The 22,250-nt window shown below is 30.1% G+C and overlaps 1 protein-coding gene across 1 annotated transcript in view; it reads left to right on the forward strand.

Moving 5' to 3' along the window:
* The window catches only part of LOC147068400 (potassium voltage-gated channel protein Shaw-like), a 418,216-nt gene that overhangs the window by 224,437 nt on the left and 171,529 nt on the right, over positions 1-22,250 (forward strand). Inside the window, exon 4 of the mRNA XM_085952982.1 lies at positions 11,035-11,366. The gene's annotated coding sequence lies outside the window, so the exon portion shown is untranslated. The remainder of the gene's footprint in view (positions 1-11,034; positions 11,367-22,250) is intronic.

Raw genomic sequence — 22,250 nt, forward strand, 5'->3', positions numbered from 1 at the left:
TTGGGTTTTTGAGAATGGACTATATATACTTCACCTTAACACACTTCAGCGTTGGAGTACAGAGCTAACATAGGGTCACGTCGTTTTCCTCGTCCTACCGCACATCTCTTGGCATATATTATATCCAGCAGTGCACATATCGATTTTGTCTGATTGATCTGCACCACTGACCAGTGAAAGAGGATCAGCCACGGTGACGTAATCCTTGCAGCTGGACATCAAGGGTACGGAACGTTGCACTTTCAGTTGACATTCTGAACACATTACCAAGTCATGTGAAGTACCTCTTCATGACTACAATTACAATAAACGAACACGTAGGTACATTCTAAAAGACTTAATCATACCTACGTAAGTAAACAAAGAAAACTTACATTAGTATAATATACTATACATACATATACTATAATTTATACACATATTATGTGGGTTTGATGATTTTATTTTCAAAAAGAAACAAGCACATTTATATATTTATCAATAATTCAACTATACTAAAATCCTTCATAAATATCGACGAACAAAATGTTTATAATATAAACTTTCATTATATAGTCCAAACATAATGTTAAGTTAGTGGCAATAATTTATGATGGTTATTCAGATTACTTTGGGTGAACTTGGGAACTCCGGGCACTATCTTTGAGTTGATGGTGAGCAGGAAGTCCCGCACTCTTGGCTCCCAAATCATTTGCGTACACACTATCATGGTTATGTCACATTATCACTCTTGGCTTTGAAGCACACGGTCTGTATAGGCACGGTCACCCTGTAAATCTGTATTTATTAGTTTAATTGTTTGTTGTTGTTACAAAAAAAAGCTTCGTATTTTAACAACAATGAGGCAACCATTTTTTTACATTTAACGTAACCTTATTTTATGAAAAAAATCCCTAATCTGGTGAATATATTCGATCAATGATATCTTAAGCTCTCGTAGTGGATACCGCAAATCAAATGTAAGTAATAGGATGTATTATATTTGAAGAATTCTATTGAAGAACTGTGCGGAAGTTAAGGATAATCTTTCAATTTGCTCTGATCGCCGTGGCCAAATTGGATCCTTTCAGATTTATTGAGAGATTACGTAATAGTTAGCCGTTTATCTTCAATGAATCGCCAGTCAAGGGAAATGAGTTTTAGAGATTTCAATGAAACATATATTATTGGACAAGTCACGTCATATTATTAGAACACAATAAACTTTCAAACATATTATTACAAATGTACTACCTACAATACATACAATATTGAAATTTTTAACATTCAACTGTAGGTAGTAAGTATAGTTCTCTACTAAATCATTGTTACCATTCGTTTACATTGTAATATAATATAGTAAGCTTACTGATTTAATATTTATATCACGCTACCTATTAATTGTTTAACACAGTACTCATGTACTTTACACTTATTATATTAAGTTGTAAGCTATTCGTCAAACCAATTAGATCCTTGGTTTGAAACACACTCACATTATCTACTTATAGGCTTTTGGAAATTTAAAAAAAATCGTGTACCCTCAATGAGAAAAAGCTTACCGGTTCCCGATGTAACATGTAACCATTTTTTTGCCTCATCTATTATCATTCTATTTATTTTCCTTAACATTACTTTTTGATGTAACTTTAAATTAAACAAAATTTACAAATAACATAAAATGGCGGATAGGGAATATATTCCAGTTGCAAAAGATTCTCTTTGTGAATTATATGTTGGTATTTTTGATTCCGTTACATGTTCAATTCAAATTACATTATTTAAAGAGAAAAATAAAACTTTTTTACGTTTCCATTTTATTTTAAAATACTAGCTTAAAAGATTTTTATCATTTTTTTTTAAGAAGAAAGTTATTTGTGACAGAAAAAGGTTATATTTCTGTGTTATGACAACAGTTAAAAAAATGTTTTATTTTTCATACTTATTCCTAGTACCCATATTCATATTTTTATGTAAATAGATTCAATGCTATAAATGTACATAGTCATAGTTTAACCAAGGAGCTACGTTCCAAAAGATTAAACCGACACTTGAAATACATCCTGAATAAAATACTAACATGACAAGTTATAATAATATATGACTAAAAACGTTGAAAGAGTGCTAGGCTCGTTTGAGCGTAGCATGCTGCATGGTATCTTCAGACCTATTAATTGCACAGTCAATGTGGAAACTGAAAAATAATAACAATCTGTAGGTATGCTTTGTCCACTAAATTGAAATGCGTTACATACCTCGCCTAAATATATAATGAAAAGATGGAAGAGTCACCGATGAGAGAAAAACTCCCATTCTAGAACACAGATCTCGCAATATTATCGAGTTGGAGTTGAAGACCTTAAACGTGAAACCAGCTTTAGATATATCTAGATAGACGTGGATGCTAGAAGAGAGAAATGCGCAGATAGGGTTGTAACGCAAAGAAAAAGAAGATTTTAAAAGATCCTTTTTTTAAATATCGAATTGATTCTATATTATCAGATACTAATGAACGAATAAATTGTGAGATACTTAAGATCTTAGACAGATTTAATTCTATTTTCCACTCTGAATAATATCCAATATAAAACTCTCTTCCTTACAAATCACTCTCATTACAAATCACAATCACTCTCATTCCCCACACCTGGTGCTTACCTGACGCAGAAATCTATTTTCACAAAGAAAGCATTTCTGTGATTATATGGCAAGCTACGAGGGTCTGCAATTTCGAGATCCTAAATCCCTTGATTAAAAATGTTGGAAACCCGGGATTTAGAAATTGGTTTTGCATGAGTTTTGTGAAAAAAAAAAATATGTTTTATGTAATTTAAAGAAACCCGTTAGTGTATACGAAAAATTTCATAAAAAAACATTAATCTCCCCGTGTTTATAGAATAACACTATTGAAAATTATTTATAATTATTATAAAATATCATATATGTATACAATATAAACTACCTACTTAATTATTAATACAATACATTGGATGGTATCTGTATTTTGCCGTGTCTATTTGTTAAGTCATAAAGAGAAAACTATTAGACCTTCACAGGTTATAGACTGCGTTCTTAGCACCAACTTAATCAGATCGTATTTTTCTTCTAGTGTGCCAATCATGGGATCTCCATACAACCTTCAGCTTGTTAATGATACCATCAAACTGAACATTCACAGATGAAATAGGTGCCATTTTAGAAGAGTTACATCTCGATGTGTCATTCCAAAGGTGCACGATATTTTTTTCGAAAATAACGTTTTAGGTGAAGTAATCAGATAGTAGGGGTGGAAGGTAAAATGCTGGTAGAAGGGTGCGTACCTATTATTTTTGCCCATTTGCTCGTTGGCTGCCAATTATCGTTGTACATTATTGATTTTCAATAACGTATATCACGGAAACCGTTGCGAATTCGACAAATATGTATAGAGACAATTTTATACGAAATTTAATTAACTTTCATTTTTATTTGAAACATTTTTTTCTACATGCACCGTTTCCGAGATATAAGCGAAGAACCAAAAAATGGGAACTTTCAACCCCCTCCCGCCTTTAGCTCACCTCCCAGGGGCGGGGACTTTTAGTATGTTTACTTACTAAATACTAACAAAGTCCTGAAGTCAAAAATTGTAGCATATTCCAAGCACTCTACACCCATATTTTGAGAACTCATTGACTGGACTCGAACTCCCTGGATTCAAACCTGGGACCCACGACGCTATAAGCCGGCACCTAAGCCTCCCCAATATCGAATAGTATACCTAATTCATCGGGGTGGTCATATTATAGCGGCTAATAATAAATTGGTGAGGTAACGTAGAGATATCGAGGCGCGCGCCTAGATCGTACCATTGTCTATCACGTGAATTTGGGAGGGAATCGAATCAGTTTATTTTTTCATACTGAATATAATATGTATATATATCACGAAAATGATTACCGGACTATTACCAGTAAGTAATAAATGTTATCAATCAATAAAGTGGTATTAAATTAAAAATTTGTTCGTAATATATTCATATAATGTCCGTAAAAGACAGTAAAAAATACTTGTTAGGAAAATTTCATCCCGTAATCCCGGGAATAAAAATTTTCTGCGGGTTTGAAATCCCTGGAAGGTACTTATTACTTAGTGTTCATACAAAAAAATAATGTGACGTCAAAGCCAATGATATCTTATATATTTTTTATTGTACACGTCATTCGTTTTCATTCTTATATTAATCTTTTCCAGCCAATATAATATTGTGATGTCATTTTCTAAGCAGTAGGGTTATTAATCTTTTATTTCTATATTAACTTTTTGATACTACGTAATAAACTATACCTACAAGTATCTGTTCAAATAATCCATTAAATAAAAATCTATAATATCTAAAAATCTATAACAACTCTCTGGGTTCGATCCGGTGAGGACACAATATATTTATGTGATTTTCTCAAAGCCTGGGTGTTTTTGATTGTTCAAAATTACTAACAACCACCTTGTACGAAAAAGCAAGGACATGTTTACTAATAATTAAAAAAAAATATATCCATAATTTTACAACACCTCAAAAACACACATTAGAAAAAAAACTTCAAAAAAGAGTGCCGGACGGGACGCGAACTTGCATCTACCGGATTCCAGGCAATGTACTTTACCAATTCAGTCACCTGCACCATACATAATTACAAAAAAATATCCAATAATAATGCGTCCGAGGTAGTTACTATTTATCAATTTTGTTAATATCAGTTAAGTACCATTTTTCTGATTTTCACGTTATTAACAATAGGTAGCTTAGTACCTTAATTTCTTACTGATGTCAGGATCTCTCCAAAGTTTAATTGTTACATATTTGCACTTTGAATTTTTTTATATTAAGTATATTATAATATTTTTTCATGAGTTACGTCCCCACTACGTACCTATATATATATTTTAAGATTTTCTTCAAATATGTATATAAGTAGGTACCTATTATTTTTTTGAGGTTTTTCCAAAGTATGTATGCTTAATAAAGAATTCTAAATTCGTGAATCATGTAAATATTTGTTGAATAAAAAAATTGGTTTTAATATCTTTTAAATTTATATTTTAACAGTAAAACCTTAAGGGGGGACATGCTCGTCGAAGGTCAAAATTGAATTTTTATTGTATTTTCAAACCATGATCCTGGACACTCCTTAAACGTTGTAGATAATCTATCTATATAATTTTGAAGCCTTATTATCCTTTATAGTTATTTCAAACATTTGATGACTGCATGAAGTATTTTTGTTACATAAAATAGTATTCTTTTAAACCTCTCGCTCTAATGTTTTAGAATATAGTCATATTTCGGTACATAACTGTGCAGTGGTGTTAAAATTTTTTTCATTTATTAATTTTTAAACGCATTTATAAAACCATTAGTATAATTTATTACGAGATAATTTTTGTAAAATATTCACGATAAAAAATTATTTTGATAATCTCTGTGATCCCAAATTTGACAAGAATTAGGCATTTTATTATTAAAAAAATTGGCAAGATTAACACATTTTAAGATGATTCTAAAGATACTTATTATAAGCTATGTCTTTGACCATTCAAGTGTGATAAAAATCTTATGAATAATGATTGCTTTATAATAATTATTGACCTAAGAATAAGGTAGTGTTTTTTTGAAATACGCCATTTCTTTTGTCATTCCCTAGTGGTTAAGCTACAACATACGGCCGTAGCCATAAAATGACAAACTATAATTAAAGTAGGGAGTAAAATTATGTTAACGCGCGTGTTTGAACATGTACCTAACCGAATTTTTTTTAATTTTTTTTTAAACGGTACATGTTCAAACACGCGCGTTAATATCATTTTACTCCCTACTTCAATTATAGTTTGTTAATTTATGGCTACGGCCGTATGTTGTAGCTTAACTACTGGGGAATGACAAAAGAAATGGCGTATTTCAAAAAAACACTACCTTATTCTTAGGTCAATAATTATTATAAAGCAATCATTATTCATAAGATGTTTATCACACTTGAATGGTCAAAGACATAGCTTATAATAAGTATCTTTAGAATCATCTTGAAATGTGTTATTCTTGCCGATTTTTTGAATAATAAAATGCCTAATTCTTGTCAAATTTGGGATCACAGAGATTATCAATATAATTTTTTATCGTGAATATTTTACAAAAATTATCTCGTAATAAATTATGCTAATGGTTTTATAAATACGTTTAAAAATTAATACATGTAAAAAATCTTAACACCACTGCACAGTTATGTACCGAAATATGACTATATTCTAAAACATTAGAGCGAGAGGTTTAAAAGAATACTATTTTATGTAACAAAAATACTTCATGCAGTCATCAAATGTTTAAAATAACTATAAAAGATAATAAGGCTTCAAAATTATATAAATAGATCATCTACAACGTTTAAGGAGTGTCCAGGATCATGGTTTGAATATACAATAAAAACTCAACTTTGACCTTCGACGAGCATGTCCCCCCTTAAATCCACATACGTTTTTAATTGAATTAAAATTCGTAGGCTTTGAATAAACTATAATACGAATATGATCAACAAACAGATTTCTGTATAAGCAGGTAAATTTTGTTAACCAATTAAAAAAATATTGATTTTTTGGATATTGTTAACATTTTTACATTTTTTTAATCTTATTTATTTTTCGAATAGTGTGTCGAATAAAAAATAATTTTGTTAAATATTTATTTGTTCATTTATAACAAAAGTTTTACTGAAATAATTTTTGATTGTATATCTAAAATAATCATTTTGACAAACATAAAAATAAATAAGCTACTTACCTGATTAAGCAATAAAAGGTAATCTGAAACTATTTTTACCTGGCACGTTTTGCCCTCCTGGTTATTTTCCAAGCCATGCCGTAGAAATTTCGCAAAATTCAATTAAACCGTATGACAGTATAAGCTGAAACGATGGAATACTCGATTTCAAAAGAATTTTAAATGCGATTCTATGCTTAGAATTTACAACGGAATAGAGATTAAGGCGCTATATCGCGAGCACAATAGACGCTAAGAAACTTTCCTTATACCCCGGAGTCATACGATACAATAGATTGGAGGCAGAAGATATTATTTAGTACTGCCATTGTAGGCATATTTCTATAGCTTTCGTATAAAGTCATTCATGCAATTCTGAAATATGCCTCTTTAACATATTCCACTATTGTATCCGTTGTTGGGTACCTACTTACACGTATAAACTAAACATATCCTCCCATAAAGATTTTGCGGTCAAGATATCGCTATTGTATATTTCCCTACCTATCACTGCATACTTTATTATTTTATACTTCCAGCTATTAAGTAAACATTGTATTACAGTGCTATATATTTTCCTTCTCATATCTATTCTAGTCCATGGAATTATGCATTTACGGATGGTCTCAATTTTCCGAACACGTCTTTATTGAGTATCAATATATTATTCATGTTATAGAAAAGAATTAAAATAGTCAACCATACATATTCTCACTTCTAGACCAAGGTCTCTAATTCTCAGGAACTCAGGAACAAAAATGTACTCTTATTGATGACATCATTGACCGATATCCTTAAATACATTTATGGTTCATAAAATGTACCTACTGTCTAAACAATCTACTGAGCCATTTTTTTTACACCTGTTTGTACATAATTTTAGCACATATTAATATATTTCTACAATATGTTATCAATCCATGGAAGTAGCTATCTGAATGTTTTTAGGTTAATTTCACATCATTAGCAATCCCAGGTGACAAGTTTATACTTTTTCTCAGTATCAGTTTATCTCATTTAGGTAATAAAATATTTTCCGCGCTCCAATTTCTCTTCAAAACTAGGAAAATTTCCCCTGGCAATTATATCAACTAAAGATGTCTTATTAAGATTGCCTTGTTGATACTCCGGTAAATATTCCATTCCTTGATGTATTTGATATTATTAACAAAAATAAAAGTATGCAATAATTTAATTAAGGTATTTATCAATTTAATTTATCACTATCATCTGAATCCAAGAAATTTAAATATGTCGTTTTAGCAAATTTATTATTTTTTTACCTAGATTCGGTTTGATATTTTTTTCATTATTTTTTGTCGATTTCAAGGTCAGCCTCTTTCATAAACTTTGTGTCTGACAGTCAAATAATACCTACAACATAATATTCTTATTTATTTTTTATTAAACACTGAATAATATAAGTCAAAAAATCATTGTAAACAAATGGAAAAACATCAAAACATATTGATCAATATTATTCATGTTTATTATTTTGATACAAATTACATATGAAATTACGCATTATCAACGAAATTTTAAAACACTGCATGCATAGTTACCTAGTATGAATTACATATTCGCATATCCGTGCTATTGAGTGTTCAATTACCTACTTATAAACACCGTATGCCATGCTATATGTTAATATTATATGTATTTAGAATCACGTTAAGCCAAAAGTTTTTCAAGGATTTTTATAATTGATATGTTTCTGGGGCTTTTCCAAATTATGATTATGACTTACATATTATACAACATTTTTAGATAGACAGAAAATTATTGCAAAATACTTATTTATCTTATGATCTTATGAAAGCGTCACCAACTACATATATACACTTGACATAAGAGAAAGAATGGCTGGTTATTTGGGAAATTTCATTTGCCATGTCGAGTAAGTACCAGATATCACAGAAATTGTAACTTACTGTGGGTATATTCTATACAAGGCGGCTATCGACGGCTAAAGTGATTCAAATTATCACTTTATCATATTTATGTACTGAGGCACTTAATTGTTTCAATAATTTAACCGTCTAAACTGTCAAAACTGTCTATCTCGCTCTAAAAGTTAACACAGCCAAGATAGAAGCTGTTAAAACAGTACTTTTTGTAAGTTTAGACGGTTAACTTATTGTAATAATTAAGGTCCTCAACACATAAATATGATAAACTACCATCGATAGCTACTGATATTTGCCTTGTTTATAGATTCAGTGATGTACTTACTGAAAAAAGGAGTTAGAAATAGATATTAGTCGTGAATTTGACATATTATTATAAGAAAATGGTGACCATATTTTTGTTAACACCAGAGGAATAGTATTTTAAAGATATCTTAACAAAATATTGTTTTGACTAACTTTCATATGAAATAAATTATTCAGATTAGCAACGTTGTAAAACTTTTGTTATACATAAGTAATACACAAACTTTCATACATAAGTAGGTGTATTTTGAAATAAGGTCACCAAAAATAAATCCCTTTAGGCGGAACTCCTCCACATATATGGGGCTTGCATATTTCATCGAGTTGACCACAGCATACAAAGTAGAAGGCCCGTATAACGCCCACATTATGTACTAAGTTTGTAAAAGTGTAATGTGGCGGACATGTGAGTAAAAGTATAAGTTGAAATAGGAATGTATTTTCATTGTTCATTTTGTCATTTTTAACATTTCACAAATGCTCGGTCAGCTAGGTACCCTTTTCACATTAGGATTTAAATAATTTACTGAATATTTAAATAACACATGGTTTTCAGTCTTCTAATTAGTGTATCCTTTTATTTTACTGCTCATTCGACGAACTATATATATATGGAAAAAATAAATCAAACTTATTTAAATAGAGGTAGGTACTTAAATATATTTTCTACATCACATGATTTTTTCAATCATCATATTATTCTCTTAACTGGGAAATATGATTTTGTCAATATATATATATATAACGCAAAATTTTATAGAAATGGATATATATATATATAGGATTGCGTTTTATTTCTGTATGGCATCATGCCGATAGTGAACATCGTGATGGCAAAGTATATCGTTTTACTCACAGTATGGTCATTAAAAGATGTTCTCAAATATGAATGAAACTTTATAGATTGTATACGATTTTGTATGTATGTGCTATTTAGCTTTGTTTTTTGTATTATCTTTTATAAATATTTTTTTTCTTTTTTCTCAGTTCTCCGTGTCTTTCTATCCCATGGTACCTTTAATTAACCTACGTCAACTTAGTAAATTCAGTAAAAGCTCACTTGTCAGCTCAGTCTCGGGTATCTGCTCCTGAGACATTACCAGGCATTAAAAACTGCTAATGCTTCACATCAAATTTGTGATACGCTCAATTAAGATCATGTATGGTGAGGGGCGGGTTGGTTTGGAGTGGTCTTTGTTTGTGTTGTTCGATACTGCAGTATCAAAATAATCATTATTAGTGAAATTCGCAAAGCATAGTGAAAAAGTTTATAGAAATATATTCGATTTTTTTAAATTGTCTTGTGAAATACCAAGCATAAGATGGTTTTTTTATCATTTGTTTAAAAATCAAAATATATGTGAATACTTTTATCTCGTCTTCATTATTTTATAATCATTTACAAGTTCGATAAAGAGGTTTTGGGCTTGGTTATTTTTTTCGTTTTCTGTTTTTAACGGCTTTGTTCGAAACAAATATTTTATCAAATGTACGATTGTACAAATCATCTATATTTCGTGTTCAAAATAGTCAATATGATGTAGTAATCAAAAAAATAATACCACCAACAATACCAAAATGTATGGTCTTTTCGCAATAATTTCAATATAATATATAGAATTTATGTCAGCAATATAATATGTAGATATAATAATTTACATACCTAATCAACTTATTAAATGAATCCAAAGTAGTGTGAAAATACTTGTAGTTTGTGACAGTTACGGACGATAAGGGAATGAAATTAGCTATGAATTAATCAGAATGACGAAATAACTTAAAGCTAATTATTTAATCATCAGTAATAACTTCCATCACAATTTCAGGCTTCATTTTTATTGAGAATGTTTTTTTGTCTTAGTATGTCTTTCAGTAATATTAACATTTCGAATGTCAACAATAAAATTCTGGTACCTGATTGAAAACATAATACCAACTTATAATTTTTAGTCAAATTTTGTACCTCTTAAACTAATTTTGTGTAACTCTATTATTTTTGTACATGAATTGTTAAAAAATTTACTTTACTAATGGTTGCTTATTATTTTTTCTCAGGTGAAATAGAGGCATAACGAAATGGGCAACCGCAAAAAAGAGCACAGCATCACACGGTCGACCTTTCAAACCGCCGGGACCGCCACTCCGGAGTATCCAGATCACACAACCATGCCATCCCTCAGACAGCGAGACCAATCTCCGCCTGTTAGAAGAGATATAACGGTGACGCCGAGCCCTCGACGCCTATAACGCATTTATCGTTACACCAATCTAACGGACGTCGTAACGGACTGACGCCTTTACATTGACACTCCTGTAGTCGGCTGGCACTAAAAAGCTTTCAAACATCGGACTATTTTTCAAGATCGTAGGCGTTAATTAGACAACAAGTAAGTATCTAATGAAAACCTTTTACCTAAACGGCTTAAAAGCTTTTTATACCCGCAAACCTGACACTACTTTTTTCAACCTATCAAAAACAATATTTCATTCATTAAAAAGTGAAAGAATTTTTTTGCATCAGCTTTTATTTGTATACTTTTTTGATTACAATTTTATAATCCAAGAGACATAAGAAACTACTTACCGTCAAATGTATTTATTTCGCTTTTGAAATAATTACGATAGTTATTTTTCCACCGTTAATCCATTTAATAACTCACCTGCTTTCATTAAACGCAACATTTCTAACATATTTTATTTTCTACCTCAATCTCAATTAAAAAGTATGTTTTTTTTCTGTATTATCACCTTCTCTATTCTTTCTTCCACTAGTATGTATTTATAAATAACAAAAATATCACCGATAAATATGTATTATTATAAAAACTTCTCCGTTTACGTTTTCCATATTATTTCATTTATAGCATTCGGTTCAGTGGGTAACCAGTGGAACACGTGTGAACAATAAAATTTTAATATCTGTTTATTTGATCTGATTACATGTAATCTTAATTTGGACGTGTGTGATACAATACATGATAAATTATTATGACCATGTAATGTGCGTGTGCCTTCTTATGAGGCCGGTAATAGACCAGCTTAAGCCAGGACGCTACACTTTTCTATTAATTTCTATTACCTTTAATGTATGAAAACTTTACTTGTTGCAACTTTTAATTTTTGTCTATTTGTATAATATATATTTATAATCAATCATCGTCATCATCAGCCTGAATCTATCCACTGCTGTATGAAGGCCTCTCCAAGCTTACTCCAATTCTCTCTTCATGTGCGTTGCATTTCCATGTACTTCCGCAGAACTTAATCAATACAGCTGCATCTAGGCTTACCTTGCGGACGTTTGTATAATCAATGTACCAAAGTATATATTTTCATTAAAAAATCAAAATTTATTATTTTAATTATGTAAAGCACCGCTCATGGTATCTCTTCCTTGATACCATTGATATACCACAGGTTTAAGAACACTAACTTCAACCGTAGTTTTCATCAATTAATAAAATGTGCTAATTTTAAATTTCTTCGTTAAGTACTTTATATTTTTTTTTTGAATTTTTAATAACCATGTCCTTGTTTTTTCGTACAAGGTGGTTGTTAGTAATTTTGAACAATCACAAATACCCAGGCTTTGAGAAAAATACATAAATATTGTGTCCTCACCGGGAATCGAACCCAGAACTCTCGGGTGGAAGGCCAGCGCATTACGCACTGCACCACGAGAGCCGCCAAGTACTTTATATTGCAATATATAAACGCTTGGTTATTATATATTTTTATACTCACTTACTTAATTAATCTGATGCTATAAAATATTTATTATCATCTACAAAGCTCTGTCAACAAGTCTGTCACACTTAGTCTTACCGTATATTTCTTGACATTGTCCGTCCATCTCTTCCGGCAGCCTACTGGAATTTCTTCATAAACCCTATGGAGAGCTTTAGAACCATTGCATCTAAAAAACGGAACGTAGCCTTCTTGCACTCGTGATATTATTAGGCTTAAATTGCTCGAAAAGCTCAACATTCGTATGGATGCGCCACATTTGCTTTTCTGTGATCATTACAAAGTATTCATTGGATAATTTGATTTAAGTCGTTAAAGTACCAAAAATTGTTTTATAAAATATCTCATTTGATAATATAAACTGATTCATAAGTAGTTTTTTTTAAACAAGGTTTTAATAGTTATTTTATACAATTATAGTCATGTTGCTGCAAATTCCCGCAAAAAATAACTTTTTTGATCCCATCCATAATACTATTATTTACTATTGGTATGAAATTCTCTAGCTTATAAATACCAAATGTTTGCAAATACAATATAATATCACGAAATATTATAGAACGTAAGCAATATTATTTAAAATTTAAAAACAGCCCTTTAGACGCCGTGCCGTGCGCAAACTTTGGCCTTTGCGATAAATAATAAATAAGCTCACGATTGTAAATTTAATTTATTCATCATCCCTTGCTTACTTAACAAGTACTTGCTGGACCGAAGTGTTACCTAATCTAAAATAATCCTTTATCTTGAGAGCCTCATCCAACCCCGGTTCCAATTTCAAATTTGCCTTGAATTCTGAAAGAATTATATGGAATGCTGTTATAATATAGTTTTACTCGAAAAAAATATTTAAGTATAAAAAATAAGGTGTAATTACTCAAAAAATCTGATAACTAGATAAACTCAAACTTTAAATATGTTTTCTTACTGTGTAAATCAGTATGCCTATGATGGCCGAGCGATTACAACATCGGCTTATAATGTCCAAGGTCCCGGGTTCAGTCAGGCAAAATTCACAATAGTAAGTAGTTAACATCTTCTCGTTTAAAAACCTGTTAATATAACCTCCACTCTCTGGAGATCCATAATATGATCCTCTTATGATCGAACTTAGTATTAAAAAATAATTATTTAAAACCCGATTCTGGTAAAAATCACATATATACGTATATATATATATATAACCATATATTAATACCTATAATAGTGTTTTCATTGGCAACCACATCTATGTTAACATTGTGTAGGGCTTACAGAAAAATATGTCCTGATACCATATTGAGAATCATCACAAACCAATAGTTATTTTGATTACAAAACCAATAATCTTTGATTTTAAATCATAATACGTATGCCGACAATTTATTACGACAGAATTTTTAGTTGTACCTGAAAAGTTACTTTATTATGTCGTTTGTGTATATTATTATAACTAATCTAACAGACATTTATCAAAGAGGTTTCAATAATTATCACGTGCTGTATTGTGAGCACAGATAATTATCAAAATACAATTTTGTAATGCGTAAATCGATACCCATTCCCATATCACATTTATATAAATCAAAAGGCAAATCCCTCGATTAGGGATATTATCAGTGACTATTAATTTCAGCAGAAGTTCACGGTACAATGGTCTCGATTAAAATCCATTTGAACTCTTGCAATAGGGTTCATTTTAATGTATCATGGCCAATGAACTAATTTGTGAACGCAGATATGCAAACCAAATTACTTCCGTCGCGTCGACTTGCTCCTTCGAAACAGGAAATACATTTACTATTGGAGAACGTGTTCCAAATTCAAACGTGTTTGTTCCTTAGATTCTATTGAAGCAAACTTCGATTACTCTGTTCAACAAAGACTATGTATTCAATTATTTAAAAGCAATGCCCTCATCAGTAACATGCTTTATTTTATTTTCAGCTGAATGTTAATCATCGACTGTTTATAAGTCATAATATAAATTTCTGATTTTAAAATTTTAATTTAATATGGTTACTAAATCAGAGTATTTCTTAAAAATAATTTTATTTTTATTTTACTGACAATATTGATAGATTCAACGGTAAATTTTATATATATATTTGTCTACTGCACTTTATAAGAGAATTTTTCGAACGGATCAAAACACGGAAATAAGAAGCCGGGTTAATGATACGGTTGGCTAAATATTATGTCTTATCTATTCTCTACAATATATAACGTATAGTCGTAGACTCGTTGGTAATTAATAATGAAACAAAGGCTTTTAAAATATAAGCATTATCAACAAAGAATCTTTTTATATCATTTTAGTTCTCCTAAAAATAGGCTTCAAATCTTATTAATTATTGTGAAGAAACGAGAACCTGTATTCTTTCACCAAATGACAAAAATATGATCTGCTTCAGTTAATCGTACAGGGGAAGGTATAAGGCATGCGATAACTAGAATAATGACGCATATCCTAGCTAAATAATTTGCATCAGTAGTTCAATCAAACTAGAGTATCTTCCAAAATCAACAGGTAAAACAGTAGACAAAACAATTAATAATACTCTGCCTTCGTTTAGTCAGAAGACGTCTCGATAAAAAATCAAATCAAAAAACATTGTATGAATGATTAGAAAGACCACTTATATTTTCAAAGCTAACGTTAGGTTATTTTATATCTAGTAATAGAAACAAAAGTTTTTTTTTATAGATCGTACTTATTGTTAGATAATTGATGAATAAAAAACTGAAGAATATTTATATTAAAATAAATAATGGAAGTGAAATACCAGTATGGTACTAATAAAGTAGCTACTCGTAGAGTGATAATACTGATAATACATTTAATGGTAAGAGACAGTGTAATAATTGTTCTATACGAAAACTGCAATTTGCAATAAGTTTTATCTATAATTTATGTTTTAAATATTTTTAATTTATAAAAAAACAGTGAAATTTCGAAGAAGCTTGCAAAAGACGTATTGATGTTGTAGTGCCGAATGATATTACCATTTTCTCTTAATCCAGAGTGCAGATTATGTCAACAGAACTTTACAAGAAATGGTTTATATCCATTCGTTGATCCATTGAGTACTATCAGTAGTTCAAACATACGTTGAAAACCCATAGGTTATTTTTGTCAAAAACCAGATTGGACCACTCCGTCATAGTTTTAGTTTAATAAATGATTGTTTTAAGAAATGAATATCTTGTATTATGTATTTCTATTGAAAGTCACATTTAATCGAAGATAGTTCGCTCTGCTATTACTGTTTTAATGTTGATTATATTATTATATAGACAATATTTTTAAAAGCTTTTACCAACACAATAACCGTCATATTACAGCATATCATATTAAATATAATGTGTCAAAACCACACCTGATGTTCGCTTCTTATTTCCAGCGAGTCTAATTCAATTTGAAACTTTTTTATGTGCTGCCGTAAATTTTGCTATCTTCTTAACAAATTGAGTGAAATTTGACACTATTTCTTAAGAGAAACGGTGTCTGTCACGACTTTAAAATGTAAAAACTTATTTTTATCCATCACCTTTAGTACACATTTGAGTAAGTACATTAATATATTATATAGGTACACAGCGTCCATTTTCGACGTTTTTTTAATGATATATCTTTACTTTTCACATACCTAATTATCTATATAGACTTATTATATAAATTCTTAAATTTTATGGATAGAATAATTAGGCTTTCTAACTTTTTTCGATTGGGCTAATGTTTTAATTTTTATATTTTTTATATACTGAATAATTACTAGCGTAGATAAAATCTGTCAATTCTAAATACTATTATTTTAAGAATATATCTAAGATAAATTCAATGATCTTTAGTATTTTGCTGGATGGAAATTTCTGTGATTTCCAACCGGGGTTCTGCGAGAATTCCCAAAAATTACTACTTGAAACGTGAACACGACATATTTTCAATCAATAAAGTATTTTTAGTTAAAAGTAAAAATCAACCAACCCATCCAGTAATGAATGCTCACGATGGCCGAGTAGATCCCAGGTTCGAATCCTGGGTCTGACAAATTCACATTTATTGTTTTTTAATGTGTGTCATATTATATACCTAATAGGTTGAGCAAGTGGCTGTGGAGGCCCATATGACCTTCTTAGGATCGGACATATTAAAAAATCTCACACGAGTGGAATATATCGATATCAGAATCAATAATTTCGCTGCGAGCAAATAATTATATTGTAGGTATGCCACATAATATATTAGATTATATATCATTATAAGTAGGTACATATCTGAACCGAATCTTGTAACTTGATATCGTTGTGAAAAGACTAAAAAAATTAATAGATTCAATTTATCAGTATCAACGAGTGCATTTTTATTATATTAACGGCAGTGTTATGATACGAAATTTGATTCGCCCGTTATACCTACTCTTTTTTGTTTAAATAAGAATAAAAACAATAATTGTACCTGTTCATATAATTTTCAAATTTAAATGTGAATGAAAATTTAGTATACTCCACTGAAATTGAAAAGATGTTCTGACATATTATAGTGTTATTATCTTAAACGTTATTGTTTTTCTAAATGGAATCTAATGTCTGGATAATTACATTTCATTTCATCGTTTATTCTACTCGCGAGATACTCTACTTTCTTGATATAGCTCTACTTATTGATACCCTTGCATGAACATCGCTTCGGGAAATTTCTTTGTTGTGAGCTAGCAGATGCCTGGACATAATGAAATACGCGGAAATAGTTTCTCGGAGGAAAAAAATTCAAGGATTTCTTTTGCATTTTCTTTACACACAACACGCGAGCGTTTCCCTAACCTAAATAAGAATTAATATGAAAATCAATACAGTTGGTTTAAGTCAGTTTTGAAAATCAGGCATAATATCGTATATTAAATTTGACATCACGTATTTCAGACATATTCAACGCGTTGACAGCGGGATGTTTTTTGGTCGATCGCACCACAAAATATAGATCAAGAAGAATTGATTTTTGTAAATGTGAAATTCAAAAGTGATATTGAACATTCCTATTTCTATTTAATTAGCCAAATAAAAATATATTTATGAAAGCAACAAACGCCCTACTACCAAAACGGAGATACTGAAGGTATAAAAAACTGACAATCAAGCGTTTATCTGAACAAATTAACATTACTGTGTGTTACACATGTATGTGCCATTATACAATAATCGTTCCATTTTTTAAATATTATATGCCATGTTGTGAACGTCTTAAACTTATAATTTGTAATTTCCACAATATGTTAAAAAAAAAAAATGAATTGGATTGAATTGAATAATTATTATTTACTCATCATTTACCTTCATCCAACAGGCACTTTTCGATAACGGTACATGGTTTATCGACAAAGTTAACAATATATTTTTTTTAAATATTACATAAACATTTATTCTCCATAACTATTAAAGTCTGCATAGTATCATTATTATTATATATAAATGAATTTTAGTCCAATATAGTAATACTATAATGTAATGACCTCTCGTCGATGATATAAATAAGTATACTTCAAAATATATTATACTACATTGAAAGATATCAGTGTTTATCTACAAAGTATTTTCCTATAACCTATAACACGTCGAAGGTATTATATTGCCATCTGTTATAATATAAGAAAAATCCAGGAGAATAATGCTATACGTATTTCAATAGAAGAGAAAGATTTATTTTAACCATTTTTTAACATAGAGAAAATAAATTTCAGATCAGTTTTAGACGAATGAAATATTACATGTTACGAAAATAGAAAACTTGTAAAAAAAAGTATATTTATTGACATTCTTTTGACACATTACCTGCTCTGTAAATATGAAGATTTAAATTTAAAATATTTAAAAAAAAAATGATTACAGTATTTTAACAAAATAAAACTGACAGTTTAATAGCATCATAATGACATTACTGATTGAAACTTAATAAAAACTCGAATGTGGAAACTTTCATAAATAAATTAATATTAAACTCGTGGTATATGAAAATTCATACTCTGTTTGCTAATAATTGATTCGCACAGCCTTCGGGTAAAGTTCAATTTACAAAAAGTGACCTCGTATCCGTCAGTATTTATTATTTTTTTATGCACGCGATAATAATTATATTCACTTTTGTTACGCAACATTATTTACATTATGTTCATCCTAATGATAGTTTTTTAAGTGATTTGCAATTGCTTTTCAGAAATAAAAAAAAAATCCAGTAAGAATATATGGAAAATTTACCTTTTTACATTGAAATATCGGAGATTATTTATTATTACTTATTTTTTACTATCGAAAGCTTAACGAGTAAGAGCACACATGATAGTGAAAGGTATGAGTTATAATTTTTCTTAATCCAACTATTTTTCTATTATTATTATAATGGTTATAAGAGAAGACCTGGATGGCTAAAATTGAGATGAAAGGACTGCGCTACAAAGGATTTAAGAATGCTTGGTCAAAGCAACTGAAGAGTGCCGGTGTTAGATCGTCCAGGATTTAGGAAGTGTTTGAAGGAGGCCAAGACCCGTCAAGGGTTTTAGTCCCATAAATGATGACGATAATTATAATAGTTTCTTAAGATTTTCAAAATTCTGATATCATATTAACAAACGATTTATTTTTAAGTATTGTCAGTTATTCGCCTAACCCAGAGGTCGGCAAACTTTTGGACCAAAGGAGCCAAATATGAGTGGCACAACGGTTAAAAGAAAATTCGAGAGCCATACGTATATTTTTATAAATATGATTTATTTAAATGAATTAATTACATTTTAAAATTGTTTATTTATTAAGCGAAGAAGATTTCCCGAACAAAACTAACGTAAATATATGTTTTTATTGTTGAAATTATAAAAATATTTTTTACAGAATATGAATTACATACAATTTTCACGCTTTCCTTAAGAATAATGTGAACAATTACCTTCCTTGCATTTCTTTGGAGAGTTTCTGTATGTTTGGTATGTAACTTGTAGTTTTTAATTTCAGGCGCGACTCCAAATTCTCATCGGTTATTTGGCTTTTTAAATGCTATTTATATTGTTTATGTTTGAAATTGATTGTTCACATACACATTATGTAGACTCGAATATAAACTATTCCATGTATTAAAAATCGTAGTATCTACCTTATGTCGATCTTTTAGAGCACTCCATTTGTGTTGTGCAATTAAATTGCATTTTTCTCTCCTCAAATCCTCAATTTTGGTGGCAAGAGTCCAACGCTCGAAATAGAAAAAATTACGAACCGGAGCGTTCGAAAATTAACATGGTTATCAAATTTTATGTGTATTTTATAAACATTAGTGTGCTAGATTTTTTGTTATATGGCATATCTAGCTCAGACTGTCAAATTATTTTGTCCACGAGACGGAGCGATAACTTTACAGATTTCACGAACCGGAACGGCGCTCCAATGCGTTCCAGTCCATTTCGAGCCCTAGGCAAGGCCTACACATTTGGAGCTCCATAACTCTTTGCTTGTTAAATCCACCAATAAATTGTATTTGGAAAGTGCTCGTGTAAATATTAAATAGAGAAAAGTTTTAATTGTCGACTTTTACGATGGACAGATTTAAAACAACAACAATCAGATTTTTTTGCATCAACCATCACGGAGGGAAAATTAGTCTCGCAATTATGTCATTATAAATAATATAATAAGTGTACAAATCAATAATAAAAATTAAAAATTGTGAATTCTGCCAAATTTTTTATTGTGAATTGGGAATTTGGCAAAGAGCCGCACGCCAATACCTAAAGAGCCGCTTGTGGCTCGCGAGCCGCGGTTTGCCGACCCCTGGCCTAACCGATTTGATTCTATTACTGGTTTAATACACACATTAAAAACGCGACATAATATTAAATAAAAACAGAGGCAAGAGAAAACTGTTTTTTTTATATCTTTGTACGAAAATTTATATGTTTTTGTGTGGAATATTGTAATTCACACACATTGATCAGACACGCCTTTCTTTATTTACGTACATATCTATGAATTATTGTTAATTTCGCAAATACTGTTCATTTTTATTTTATTTTTATTTTTCACAGTTTTCTTTTTGCCCCCAGAAATTCCATGGGAATAAAATGTAATCAGTCTAAATGCGATCAATTTGACAAAATGAAAGTATAATGTAGTCTACCCGCCGACGGATAATTGAACATTTTGCTGAACGCTTGCCGAAGTAGGTTAGTCTTGGTCGGAGATCAATTTAGAGTCCCCGGGGTGCCACCATGATAGAGGATGAGAAATCTTATTAATGACTTATAATAGACCCGGTTTTACTATTCCCAAACGAAGTTTAATACGATGAAGGCTGTGTTTTTATCCGTAGTAAAAAAAGTCTACGAGATGCAATGAATAATTTCCAAGCTTAATGAAGATTTACATTACCAATAATTTCTTTAAAAAAACACAGTAATTGCTTTATTATTCTTTATTAGTAACGTTTCAACATTATATCGTACATCTATATTTTGTTGCATGGTTCAAATAGATTATAATGAACCATTTCCTTAGTGTTTTCGTATCTAAACTAACAACTAAATTTAATGGCTTTCCGAGGCAGGGATGATGAATTTTTGCATATTGTTTAAAGTAGACTAATTGTAAAATAAACTATGTCTATCATAGTGTACATACGAAAATAAGTCGCACATACCAACATAAAAGAGTGAATAGTAAGAGCCATGACCACTTCTGGGCCTATCATCATCATCTGTGGTGTATACCGTTGCTTTATGCAAACGATTCAGAGAAGAAACTGCGTTCTTCATATTATATTAAATTTATTCAACTGCTTATCATATCACTGCTTTATGTGTGCTAAAATATATATCTTACCATTAGTGTTAATACATATAATTCTGGCACACATCTTTCATTCTTCTCTTTACATAATAAATCTTATATGGTAAGAGAGTGAGCAGCCATCGTTAAATTGCAAAACATAACTGTTATGTTACCTAACATCTTTAGAAACAGTAATAATAAAACATTATTTTTTCATTTTATTTTGAGTTTCCTACAATTTTTATATAGATGTGGTTTGATGAATCTTTCCTGTGGCTGCACAATAAATAGATGTTGTTTTTTCAATCTTTGCTAGACCCAGTGCAATGACTCGCTAGGTTTGGTGAATGGTTGACAACTATTCCTCGTAACAAATAACAATGAATTTAACCTCAATTCTGTAGTGACCCATATATTTCGATTACAACCGATCATGCTAATTAACGTTTTTTTTTCAAATTAATATATTATTGTTTATTACATTCTAATATACTCTATGTCATTCAGATGATTACAAATTTTATATTGCACAACTCAATTATTTCATTTTAAAAGTATATTCGATCGAGCTAAAGATCTATGCTGACTTTCCTCTCCTATATATGCTTTTGTAGCTTTTATAAAAGAAAACATTTTTATGACGGAAAAATAGCAATTAAACTAACATTTCAGTTATCAAAATTATGTTTTATAGCGCCATTACATGTACAACCCAAGTGAATCTATTTATCAAATAT

This window comes from Rhyacophila brunnea, unplaced genomic scaffold (genome assembly GCF_057557595.1).
Source record: "Rhyacophila brunnea isolate RB1 unplaced genomic scaffold, BYU_Rbru_1.0 scaffold_3, whole genome shotgun sequence".
Lineage (NCBI taxonomy): Eukaryota > Metazoa > Arthropoda > Insecta > Trichoptera > Rhyacophilidae > Rhyacophila > Rhyacophila brunnea.